Source organism: Grammomys surdaster, unplaced genomic scaffold (assembly GCF_004785775.1).
Source record: "Grammomys surdaster isolate TR1022 unplaced genomic scaffold, NIH_TR_1.0 183, whole genome shotgun sequence".
NCBI lineage: Eukaryota > Metazoa > Chordata > Mammalia > Rodentia > Muridae > Grammomys > Grammomys surdaster.
In genome coordinates this window covers 2,965,453-2,977,046 of record NW_021604628.1, presented here as the reverse complement: position 1 = coordinate 2,977,046, position 11,594 = coordinate 2,965,453, and the positions used below count along the sequence as shown (strand labels likewise).

The 11,594-nt window shown below is 52.0% G+C and overlaps 1 long non-coding RNA gene across 1 annotated transcript; it reads left to right on the top strand.

Annotated features, from left to right (window-relative positions):
- LOC114621614 lies at positions 1-11,057 on the top strand. The gene is made up of 3 exons (XR_003711457.1): positions 1-102; positions 9,318-9,521; positions 10,831-11,057. It is a non-coding gene; the product is annotated as an uncharacterized LOC114621614 (long non-coding RNA).
- Positions 11,058-11,594: the final 537 nt, after the last annotated feature.

Sequence of the window (11,594 nt, the reverse complement as noted above, 5' to 3'; positions counted from 1 at the left end):
ACAAAGGCAAGAAGGGCTTCTTTCTTCTGGTGGTTAGCATGAACCTGGACTGGAGGTGACCTGGAGGAGTGACCACAGGAAGAGGTGGCCATAAGAAGTAAGGTGGGTAGAACGAGAAAGATATCTGTAGATTGTTGTCTCCCAGAGCAGGTGACCCCAGGGGGATGATCTTGGAGTAAGAAAAGAAACCACAGGGAGAAGTGGCCACAGCGTGAGGTGGCCACAGGGAACAAACGATGCTTGTCCCACAGGGCCAGATGGGATGTTTCCTGTGTTCTACCTGCATAAAGGCCTTGTGTGCTGAGCAGCTGAGGCAAATACTTCTGTGGGTAGGTAGCATATGCTGCCCCTCCCAACCTGCAAATGTTTAAGGACACATGACTATTATGGTTTGGAACCTTAGAGTTTCCAGCTCTTCTGCTCCTGGTCTTCCACCATGTCTAGTGGTTTTTGTACCTGTGGTCCAGGTACCACTTACACATACACACACACACACACACACACACACACACACACACACACACACCAAGAAGCAAAAGAACCCAAGTTACAACCCACAACTGCCCAGTTGCTGAGGACAGAGCTTTGCGGAAGGGTGTGGATGTTAGGATGTTAGCAAGGCTCAACTGCTCCATGGGAACCTGGCTGGGGCTTGAGTGGACCGAGAAGGCAGAGGGGAGCCACACAGTTTCAGAGGCCAGCGTGGACTTTCTGTTCTCCTTCAGTGGTATCCTGCATGTCCAGGCAAGAGGTGCTTTGAATTAAAACTGGCTCCTGCAGCCTTCGAATCCTCAAGCTCTGTCACAAAGCCTGCTTGTGAGAGGCCCCTGTGGGGAACCGGTCAGCAGAGGCTCTGGGGAGGGCAGCTTCCTGCTCAGCCAGTGGGGCGGGAGGAGCTTGCTTGCCAGTCCTAGCTTCTGGATCTGTCTAAGTTTGATTCAGACGTGTCTACCCTTAAAAGCACACAGGGACCAATCTCTCAGCCTGCTTTCCTGCCCCCACCCCCCACCCCCAAGCCAGGATTGGGCTGTGGGCCAGAGGGACAGAGCTGGGAAAGGAGGCACCTGACTGGACACATGCTATTAGTGACAAGGCCAGGCTAAGTCTGAAGGGAGCTGTGCGGCTTGCTTCCCAGAGCTCTGCTTGGGCTGCAGGATGAGTTTTCGGCTGTAGCTTTGAGGGTATCGATAGGTCTGGTGGACGAGGCCTGTAATATAGGGGCCACGTCCATACTGTACTAAAGGTCAGCTAGCAGCCATGCCTAACTCCCAGGACAGCTTGGCGGCACAGGAAAGGTCTCTGTGATGTCCTGGGGCCCCCAGCTGGGCCTTCCCACATCCCCGGATGTAAACCAGCCCCCCGGAAGCTGTTTCTTGTTGGGTTCCCCTGCCCAGTGCTTTGTCACTGCCCCACCCCCACGCCCACCCCGGCCTCCAGAGGGTTCTTGTTTAGAGATTGAGCCTGTGGCCTGAGGACATGGTAAGCACAAAGACTCTCAAGTGGTCTTCTCCAGACCTCGCTCTGCTCTTTGGTGGTCTGAATGGGGGTAGACCCAGTTTTGCAGTAGAATAGATCATGAACAAAAGGTGGGCTTCCCTAGGGTCTTTCCACAGTCTTCACTAATCTTTCAGCCTAGCTGGGTAGATGGCTCACACTGTAAACTGCTTGCTATGCGCAAGAGGTTGAGTTTGATCTCCAGCACATGCTTTAAAACACTGGCTGTCTCAGCATGAAGCTGCAATCCCAGTTGCAGGGAGGCAGAGACAGGGCCTCTGGGGCTTGCTGGCCTGCTGGTCTAGCCAAATCGGCATGCCCCCGGTTCTGTGAGAGACCTTGTCTCAAAAAATAATGTGGAGAGCAATTTTGCCAACATTGGGCCTCCGTACCGCCTATCCACCCCCAGTCACATAAGGCGTAGTATGCAAAGTCCACTCTTGGAACACTTGGACAGCAAGTTTGAAGTGGCCCTGGACACTGGTAGCCATGGTCATCCCAGCCAGCTTGGGCAGAAGGGCAGAGTCTCCAGTCCGTGATTTGGATTCCTGGATCCCGCCGTGCCTGAAGCTTTGCTCTTAGAGAAGCTGTTAAGCTGGTCACTCTTCTTTTGACTTTGCTGTCTCAAATGCCACAGCATAGGAGCCAGTGCAGGCAGGCTACGCAGGCTAAGTGGAAATGTCTTTCCCAGCATGCACCACAGCGGGCAAGGCATATCACCTCCCCAAAGTGAGCAGAGAAGAGAAATGAATTTGGTTCCCGATGGATGAGTGGTGGGTTTCTTCATCCAGGGTCCTACCCTGGTTCTACACAAGCTGCTGAGCCAGGACCCTGTCCAAATGTACAATGACAGAAACGGCTACCATATGCCAAATTCAGCTACTGAGAGGAGCAAGAACCCCGGGTGTGCCGTGCACGTAGGTCTTCGGCTTGCTCTGTCTCTCTGGAGCGCCCTTCATACCTCTCCCCTTTCTTTGTTTGCCATTTATCCTTAAAGCACACATAAATGCCGCCGTTTGACCTTTACACAGCACAAATGAGGACAAGAGAAGCCAGCCACGCCGGGGACAGCACAGAACCTCTGGATTTGGGAGGGCAGGGTAGCCGTGATCAGTCAAACATTTGTCCCCTCTCTTAAACTACTCTTGGGGCAGATTTCCTTAGTGTCTGGTCACTGTGTGTGTACTCACATGTGTGTGCTTATGTGTGCACACATATGTAGGCGTGGATGCTTGTACCAGTGGAGCTTAGAGACCAACCTTGGACTATATTGCTCCTTAAGACCCATCCATCTTGGCCGGGCGGTGGTGGCACACACCTTTAATCCCAGCATTTGGGAGGCAGAGGCAGGTGGATTTATGAGTTCGAGGCCAGCCTGGACTACAGAGTGAGTTCCAGGACTGCCAGGGCTACACAGAGAAACCCTGTCTTGAAAAACAAAGACAAAACAAAGACCCATCCATCTTGGTTTTTTGAGACATGTTTGGTCTGGAATTAGGCTGGACCAGCAAGCAGGAAGCTTCGGGGATCCTCCTGTCTTGGCCACCTCAGAATTGGGATTACAAGCACACACTACCATATTTATACATGCACACACAAACACACGCACATACACACCCCCACCCCGCAGGCTCTGGGGATCAAACTAAGGTCCTTCTGTTTGCATGGTAAGCAATTCACCACCCGAGCCATCTCCCTAGGTTGTGGATGGGTCAAGTTTTAACTTCTTATCCATTGGTTCCTCTGGAGATTGCCTGGAATCCCTCCAGACGTGGTGCCTGAACAGAAGCAGGATTGCCTCTGACTTTACCTCACACCATCTTCTGGTCCAGCCCCTTCAGGCTCCCCGCCTCTGTAGACTCAGCCACTCTCTTGCTCACACTGGGGCAGCTGCGGGCCTCACTGAGGAATCCCTTCAGGGGAAGCTGGCTTGCTGGGATTCTTATGAAAATAGGGAACTGTGCTGAGAGGCCAGGTGTAGCTTAGCTTGGCATCTCTGACCTTTTGACTTCCTGGGCTCTGGTAAAATTCAAGACACTTCCGCAGTGGCCCCAGGGCTTATCACCTGTGTTAGTCACAACCATCAGGTCCTCCAGGAACATAGGTCAACGGGCTGTGTTTTTCTTTGTCGTAAGGAATGATTGCTTATGATTACAGAGGTGGGGGATTCCCAGAATCAACCATCTGGGGACCTGGGAGAGGGCATCAGTGGCTCCGGTCCAAGTCTGAAGAGAAGCAAGATGATGCTCCAGTTTGAAGGACTCCCAGACAGAGGGTGAGGTCCTCCCTGACTCCCAACAGCCAGCTACTGGATCTACCCAGGCTCCCAGCAGACTGAAGGAGCCCTTCCTACTGGGAAGCCTGTACCTCTCTCAGCCACCAACTCCCAGGTTATGTGGCTTATACCATCCTCCAGAGCATCCCTATCCAAGCAGGTACCTCCTGGCTCAGGCAAATTAACACACAGTATGCCACACGTTATAGGACTCTAGCATCCGTGGGGCCGCTGCTTGGTGTGATGGCCACCCAAAGGTCACACATGACTGATTTCCACCTTGCTCCATCTTGGATTCCTTTGCAGAGGGAAAGTTACTCTTCCTTATGAGGAGACTCTAAGGAGATGCCTTGTACCCTGTGGCAGGGACTGAGCCGTCACCATCAGCCGAGATAGGCTGAAGCCTCCAGCCAACAGCGGCAGGTGACACTTCATAGAAATGTATTCCCAGCCCAGTTGTATGCAGCTCTGCCTAACTTCTCGGCTACAAGCTCATGTTAGCCTCTGAGCAATCAGGCATACTGAGCTGGTGGCTTCCAAATCCAGAGCACTGAAGCCAACTAACTGACTTGAAGGAATTTGCTTTCCCTCTCTCTCTCTCTCTCTCCCTCCTCCTTTCTCCTTGTGCCTCTCTCCCTCCCCCTCCCCTTCCTTCTTCCCTTCCCCTCCCCCTCTCTCCTTGTGCCTCTCTCCCTCCTCCTCCTCTTCCCCTCCCTCTCCCCTCCCCCTCTCTCCCTGTGCCTCTCCCCCTCCCCCCTTTCCAAATTCCTCCCCTTCCCCCTCTCACTCCCTTCCCCCTCCCCTCCCCTTCTCCTCTCCCCCTAACCCTTCCCCCCACCTTCTCTCTCTGCCAGTGTTTGGAGGAAAGGCAGTCCTATTTGCTAAATATCTACCTGCCTTTTCCCACACTCCCTAACCTCCCTAGTGGTTAGACTGGGATCACAAGACCAGCTACGGCCAATGAGCTCTGAACAGAAGTAATATGTGTACCTTCTTGCCAAGCTATTCCTGGGCTGTAGGCCACGGTGCAATCTTCTACTCCCACTGTGAGCCTCTGGAAAGTATGTCTGTGGGGTAGTATCACAAATAGGGGGACCAGTATCCCTATGTCCCCCTGTGCAGGAAAAGCTGACCTATTCACATGGCCCTTTGGAATGCGTTGTGCCAGGATAGAGCCATAAGTTCGGAGGTATTGGTTACCGAATCGTTACCAGAGTCTCCTGACTAATCCACGGCAGATTACAGTGGTCACCAAAGCCTGCTGGTGCATGAGGCCCATTGGAGATGTTTCATCAGGAAATCAGGCTCAAACAGACCAGAGAGTCTTCAACAAGCACTCTCAAAGTGAAGGGAGGAAGGCTGGCTGTGCCAGCCATCTGTTCCATCCCTGCATTGTGATGGGCGGGGTGTGTGGGTGAGGCAGGAGCCTGGTGGGAGACAGGTGAGTGAGGCGGGAGCAGGCCCCTGGGCCTTTGATGCAACTCATGCACTCAGGAGGGAAGATGGAGCCCAGTGTTTATGACAGAAGCACAGAGCGCTCTCCTGCAGGTGACCCTGTTCTAAGTGGTCCTTATAGACCCAGAATTCTAGGCCAAGCCTCTACTGGAGATATTCTTCCTGGTGGGTCTGAAGCGAGCCCCTGTGTGTCTGGGATCATTGACCTTTTGCCTTGACCTCTGTTTGACTATTTTGTGTGGTTCACGAGGCTGTGGAGACAAGCAGTACTTAGTCCCCACTCTCTGGCTTCCTTGGTACCAACATGAAAGCCAAATAACCTAGGACAGGAGAGGTAAAGTTGGGAAATGATGACTAATTTAATGAGTCTTTTAGGCCAGACTGTAGTCCCCGGTTATTAGTCAGATGTTGTTTGGGATGCTATGGTTCTCACCTGCTGTCAGTCAACTCCAGGTAAAAGGGTTGAGCCTTCAGTGGTTGGCTGGGTGTGGCTCAGTCATTAGAGTCCTGAAGAGCAATCCCCAGGCTTCTCCGAGGAAGAGATTTTGACTTTAGATTTCTGCCATCTCCTGTTCACCAGGCTGCCCTCAGACAGTCCTTAAAATAAATAGATCTCATCTCCTATGTATCTACTGTGCCTAGGTGTCAGAGATTTGGTGTCCTCATGCCCAAGAAGTCAGGGAAGGAGGATGCAATTGAGTGACTGTGGCCAAGCATGCTGGTTTTGTTTCCTCGAGCATACTGAACCGTGTAGGCTGACATCAGACTTGATGTTGACGCCGTGTGGAGTGACTTTCAAAGTGCATGGGCGGCATGTGTGGGTTATGAGCAAACACCGCCATTTTGCATGTATGACTTGAGCATCCAGCCGGTTGAGTCCAAGTATGTGAACCCACTCACGGATAGAGAGGGCCACCGAAGGCCTGTGGTACTTTTCAATGGAGGTCCTTGCATTTAGTCTCACTCCTCCACGAGCTTACCAGTGTCCTTTCAGTAGAAGCTGCTGTCAGAGCTCTTGCTCTTGGTCTCTGAGGCTCACAGGTCAGTACTCACTCCCCACCCCCTCTCAGACCTGAGTCCCTCAGCTACCCCAAGCCCTCCATACAGGCTCTTCATGAAGAGCTATTCGGTGACCCAGTATGAACTGGGTTTCCCTGTCTGTTCCTTCTCCAGTCTTGCTCTCCCCACAGGCCAACTGCCTGCATGGAGGGGACTTCCCAGGCCCCTGAAAGCTGTTGACATCTGGAAATAACTTCACTCTCTCTCTCCCCACTATCCCAGCGACGGATGGAGACTTTTTAACCAAGAAATCCAACCAGAGTCTTAGAAACACTGCTTGGCTTTCTTCCCACGAAAGGCTGTTCTCCACAGCAGCTAAGAGAATGCAAGAGAAATACAGAAAATTCGGCACCTTCCGTATTCCTCCAGGAGGCAGAACTGAGGGCTCCACTTGGGATGTCAGGAAGGCAGGGGTTTCCATCCTGTGCCCTGGAGACTCTGTTCATATCCAAATTGGGATGAAGCCAGCCCAGGTCTGACCTGGGAAAGCCCCTGAGGGGATTTCCTGTCACATCCTGGCATGTGTTTCCTGGGGGAGGAAGTCCATAGCCTCCTCTTAGAGGGATTTCCCTTCCTAGGGACACCTCATCTACCTCCCCAATCTGATCCCTTTGGAAACCAGCTCATGGAGGTGGGGCAGGTTCCGCCTGGCTTCCCTGGGCCCTGAGGCCAGTTTGGGGTGCAGGCTGAGAGAGAGTAGAGCATCCTGACTTGCTGAGAGGTTTGAGGCTATTCATCCATCATGAGTTGTGCCTTTGTTCTGATTTTGAACAGTATTGTGCTAAAATATTGTTCATCTAGAATTTAGTAGCTTCATATTTTGTCTCAGACAAATGCCTGGTTTCTTCTTGTCATCTGGAGCAAGGCAGGGCAGGGAGTGGGATCTGTGGCGTTTACCCTGAGCGTAACCTTGGGGTGCCTCTGACTTTGTGGCTACTGGGGGACAAGGACATTGGACATGCCAAGGCTCCCTGAGCTCATAAGGGTTGTGTTTGAGGGTATCAAGGTGGGTTCTGAACCCTGCTGCCATCAACACTGGATAGCCTCCGCTTATGCCCAGTAAACAGAAGTGATCACAAGGGACCTGACCCAGGCTGGGACAGTTTGGTGGCTCAGTAGCTGTGGGACAGAAAGGGGCACCCTTTCTGTATGTCACAGCCAACATTTCTGAGGCAGGAGAAGACTGGGGGCTGGGTTACAACCTCACAAAGGAAGTCTCGGCCCAATTTGGACAGACCATCCATTTGAAAAGCCCTCTGTGCAACACCCCAACCTTGTCTCAGGCCTCACCAAGAAAGCCTCATGAGGAGAGGAGGCTCTCTGGTAGCTGTCTTCACACGGCAGATGGGATCTGGGTACCTAGAGGACCCTCCCCCATCTTGCCAGGATGCAGCCCCCACGGCTTGGCCTAGCCTGCAGAAATCCCCGTCTTGGAGACCTGGTGCTCCACTGCTTAACTCCTCCAGCCAGGAAAGCCCCTGGCAGGGGCCTAGGAGAACCAGGCACCAGGCCAGCAGAGCTAGCCAGGGGCTGGAGGGGGTGGGGCCGTGCGTGCAAAGAGCACAACACACAAACTCCACAGACAGATAAACTCCACTAACACACAACTGGGAACACACATCGCAGACGTGCACACCACAGACACACAAACTTCACAGACATATAAATGCCACATGCACACACATATACCAGGGGAACATACACACTAGAACAGCTTCACAAACACATGCAACCACACAGCACGTTCACACACCCACATACATACTTGCACACTGAACATGCACCAGTTCACAAGCACACAGTGCCTCGAATCACATACGCCCGCGCGTACACACACACACAGACACACACACACAGACACACATACACACAGACACACACACAGATACACACACAGACACACACACAGACACACACATTCACAGACACACACATTCACAGACACACACACACACAGACAGACACACACAGACACACACACAGACACACACACACACCATAAGAGCAGGTCACCTCCCGTGCTCAACTCATAGCACGGGTGTTCCACTCACACCCAGAACAGGCTTTGGACCACAGCCATGCACACACAGCTGGGTCAAGCGTCTGCCGATCTCATCCTGGGCCCAGGTGCAAGGCTTTCTGGGAGGGTGTGCCCAGCCCAGCGCTTCATGGTAGACCCTGGGACACGTGCCAGGCCTTTCAGAGGCAGTTGGGAGACAGTAGCACGTGGATACACGCAGACTCACTGAGGGCTCCTTTCAAGTCAGGAAGAGACAAAAACCCCAGCTAAGCCCAGAGAGGTCAGGCACTCGCTGAAGAATGCACAGCATAGGAAGGCCTTCAGCACATGTCTACTGATCTTGTGCTTTTCTACACATGGGCTGGATACTTCTCAGTATTCCAAATTCTCCCCTCTGGGTCCTTTCTGCTTCCCAGTGCTGCACTGGAACGGTAGTAAACGCTCTGTCCACATTGCCTGGGGCTGCTGTGCCAGCCTGTCCCTGTTCCCCATATTCCTGACCATCTCGTAGAGACCTGGGGGCCATGCTTCACCTCCCAGAATCCCCTACTATCCAGGCCTCTTTTTATACAGTCTTAGCTGTGCTTCTCTGGGCCGCTTCTCTTTCCCAAAGGTAGATGCTTCTGACTTATTCTAGACTTCTCCATTCTCATTGTTATTCTGCCTCTTGTGCTTGCAATCTTCCTGAGGTGGCTGTTCTCTCCCTGAGGACAGGGACACCCTCTCTCCCGGTGGACTTATCCCTTCCTCCACTGAAGGAGGTCAAGCTGACAACCAGGCTAACACATGTACAACCCTGCAATGTTTTGCCCTGTGGTCCGTGCTAGACAGGTCACGTGTGGACATCAAAACCTTACGGCTGGACCCAGAAAGAAAAAGGAAGCTGGAGAAGTCAGGTGGGGGGCTTTGCTACAGGATGAGGTGGAGGCAATCTGGGCTCAAGGGTGAGCTATGTGTGAGGTCTGCCATCGTTCCTGGCCTGACCGCTCCAACCCCTGTTTACGATGTTCCTAGAACCTTCTTTCGCCAGTCTCTGCTGGAATATTCATGGCTGAAAGTGGAACAGGATTCAGGATGAGAAGTGGTCCAGAGTGAGGACCAGAGCTGTTCAGAGAGGGCTCTAAGCCACTTCCCCAGTGGCTCTCGCCAATTCTATCGTTTATGCGGTTGGTTACAAAGTGGCTGTCTGTGGTGATGAGTACAGCTACCACTCACGAGGTAAGTGCAGCTTCCTGAGAAGTTCAAGGGAAGCTGACAAGCCCTGGGTCTTGGCCAGAACAGAGTGCTGAGCTCATTCCCCTCCAGGCATTGCTAAAGGTGAGGGCATTCCCGTGCCTGGCGTTACTAACTGGGAGCCAGACTCCGTCCCTTACTCCACCTACTGATGCATCCCAACTCCTGATCAGACAGAGCTGTCTAGAGGGATAAAGGATAAAGGTGCAGGAGAATGGAAGACGTAGCTTTAGATTCACCTCATCCCTGGGCACACAGCAGGTAGCCTCTTCAGCCCTCTCTGTTCTCCATCTTAACTTGACTATGAAACCTAATGGCACCCTAGCTTTGGCTTCACCCCAACCAGCAGTTTGTCCCAGGACATCAGAATAGAAATCTTACTGGGCGATGGTGGCACACGCCTTTAATCCCAGCACTTGGGAGGCAGAAGCAGGTGGATTTCTGAGTTCGAGGCCAGCCTGGTCTACAGAGTGAGTTCCAAGACAGCCAGGGCTACACAGAGAAACCCTGTCTCAAAAAAAAAAAAAAAAAAAGAATAGAAATCTTGCAATGACTTGCACCAGGTGACAAAGAGATGCTACAGGACGTTTTACAAAAGAAGCCAGGGCTCCAACATCCATCTTTTCCTCAACGCAACCCTTGAGCCCTGGGGGCCACCTCAGCACCCAGAAAGGATACTATGTATATCCCCAAACCTGCAGAGGCCAGGATGGCCAGGTGAGAGCCCTGATGTCACCCTTTACTGTCACATCATGTGACAGTTTGCCTGTGACAGAGCGGAGAGACAGGAGAGCTTGTACGACGTCTCCACTCCTGCCCTCAGCTTCTCAAAGGACAGAGCCCAGCCCCATATGGTCAAGAAACTGGATATAGAGGTTCCCAAAACTCAGTGACCAAAAGTCACTCAAAATCAAACCCGTGAGAAATCTGAAAGGTTGCTGGCACTGCCTGCCTGTGCTATATCCTGTGACCTCACTACAGCTTTGGTCCCAGATGCGTAGCGTGCAGGCCACACTGTGCACACCACGCCACGGAACGAGGTATTTTTAATGCGCATATAGGACTTTTAACATCCCCCCACATTATTCTCTGGCCCGTGTGTACACGTCAGTACATGTCTGGGCTGGATTGGGATAGAATGCTTGATTTTTACCAACTGCTGTTTGGGCTGCTGATTTGAGTTTTGTAGAACCTTCTTAGGTAAAGTCTGACTTGGAATCAGGACAAGATTTCCAGGGGTTTCTAAAATGGCCTTAAACATACCCCTGCCATTTTTTTTCTTTTGTGTCTCTAGGATGCAGTCTTCTAAGCCTGGAAGGCCACCAATTAAAAGTATCGATCAACTCCCAAAACTCAGAAGAAGCCCTGAACCCTGTAGAACCAAATTTCAGCCACGATTTAATGGATTCTGTAGCCGTAAACCAGCGCATTCGTCTCAGTGTGCAAATCGGCCTTTTGACTTCAACAACTGGTTCATCAGATCTACAGCAAAGAATTACTTTTAAATGAATCCTTTTAGCCAGGCAGTGGTGGCGCACACCTTTAATCCCAGCACTTGGGAGGCAGAGACAGGCAGATTTCTGAGTTCGAGGCCAGCCTGGTCTACAGAATGAGTTCCAGGACAGCCAGGGCTACACAGAGAAACCCTGTCTCGAAAAACAAAAACAAACAAACAAAAAATCCCTTTATGACTTATTCTCAGTGTTCGATGTGTATACCCATTTTCTATACATTCATAGCCTGGGGCCGTGTAAAAGTTTCCCTAGTGGAAAAGGTTTTACCCTTTCCCTAAAGGCCTTCACTTTGGAGGACACGTTCTACTAAGAGAGCACACTATACCTGTTCCCTGTCCCTAGCCCAGACAGCACCTCTAGACCAGCATGTCTGGGATCACTACAGCGAAAGACTTCCCACTGCCTTGCCTCTTCATAGTCTGTCTCTCCTTCCCCTGGGGTCTCCTTTCCTAGGTAGAGACACTCAGGAGAGCTGATTTAACTCCAACTGGGCAGTGAGGCCCTTAAGGGAGCCATGTTCTGTCAGCTCTGAGGCCAAGCCACC